The following is a 1,554-nucleotide window of genomic DNA, read 5'->3' on the forward strand; positions in this document are numbered from 1 at the left end:
CCCAGCCCACTCCGCCGGTGTCAAAGCCACTACGGTGCCTCAGAGCTGACAAACTTCATAGCTACGCACTCGCCCGGGGTTCTCAGGCTAGACGTCAGGGCAACCTCGCCGGCTGCGGGAGCCAGAGTGCCAATCACGACGTCGCCTGCAGGGCTCGCCCCGCCCCTCCTGCTCCAGTCCCGAGCTATTGGCTTCGCAGAGGGGCGGTGCCCAGACTGGACTCACGGGATTGGTAACCGGAGAGCGTCTGTGTGTCCTAGCGGTCAAGGCTTTTCTGCGGCAAATTCTAAATACGCATCGCGGCCAAATCTGTTCAACGCTCAGGTAAGGTTTTTGATGACGCAGAGAGGAGGCACAGTCCGAAATTCACGTCACAGAGTCTAAATCCCGCATCTTGGATCCTCGGCAAATTTGAGAGGAGGAGAAGAGCCGGCATCTTGGGTTCTACAAAGTGAAGTAACCTCACATCTGCTCTTGTTTTATCTAGAAAAGTTACAGTTAGACACTACGAAAGACCAAAAGGAGTCTTACAAGCAGTTTATACGAAACTTGTCGGCCTTTTCAAGTTGGATATAATGATAAAGGAAAATTAGCATTGCGTATCAAGTTTCTCATAGAAGTAAATCAACTGTCCTCCCACATTCCCTTCTTTTTCTCCTCCCCCTACCTCCTTCAAATTAGAATTAGATATTTGAACTTTTTTGTATTAATTTTTACTTTAATAATAACTTTAAATATATATATGTGTATATATATATGCCTTTAAGAGAGGAGCGAAATGCTCATCCCCCTCTCCTCATCCGCATTCAGCCAGCCCCATCAAGGTAGCCTCCCTGGAAGTCCCTCACACCTCCACTGACAGCTCATCGGTTTGGGTTTAGCCTTGGCCACACGCAGTTACCACAGAGACAGGTAATTTAGTCTTTTATTCTGAGCAGCAAACCACTAGTAAAATTAATGCTGGAGAAAGATGAGCTAAATTTGTTCTATGGCTTCACATATCTCTTGGCCAATGACCATGTGTTGTGTACTCTCTGGAGTAGTGCTGTGTAAGCAGCTTGGTTCAACAACATAATTTTTAATAACTACATATATGATTTGTGAAAGTATATAGTTTATTTATTGTTGGATAATTTTTAAAATTATAAACAGCACTGCAATGAACATTCTTAAAGCTAAATCATTTCCTTAGGTGAATTCCTAGAAGTGGAACTTTTAGTTTCAAAAAATATGCACATTGTAAGCCTTTAGGGAAACAATGCTTCTCCAGAAGTATTATACCGATTTATGCTCCCACCCTTTCATCCTCAGTTTTGTGATCATTTGATATTGTCACTTAAAAAGCTTGGCCAATGGGAAAGGCAGTTTTATTGCAATAAGCAATAAAGAGTTTTCATAATGAAAACAGGGAATTCCAAATTAAAGTGGCATATTAAACATATGCCTATAATTTTGCTCTCTCCCCAAACTCCACTAAAACTACAGTAAAGGGATGTAAAAAATAAATCAACAAAAAGAAGAAGAGGAAATAACATAACAGCAGAACATATTGGA

The sequence above is a fragment of the Eumetopias jubatus genome, unplaced genomic scaffold, assembly GCF_037043125.1.
Source record: "Eumetopias jubatus isolate StellerSeaLion01/CBP00866 unplaced genomic scaffold, mEumJub1_p1.0 scaffold_7, whole genome shotgun sequence".
NCBI lineage: Eukaryota > Metazoa > Chordata > Mammalia > Carnivora > Otariidae > Eumetopias > Eumetopias jubatus.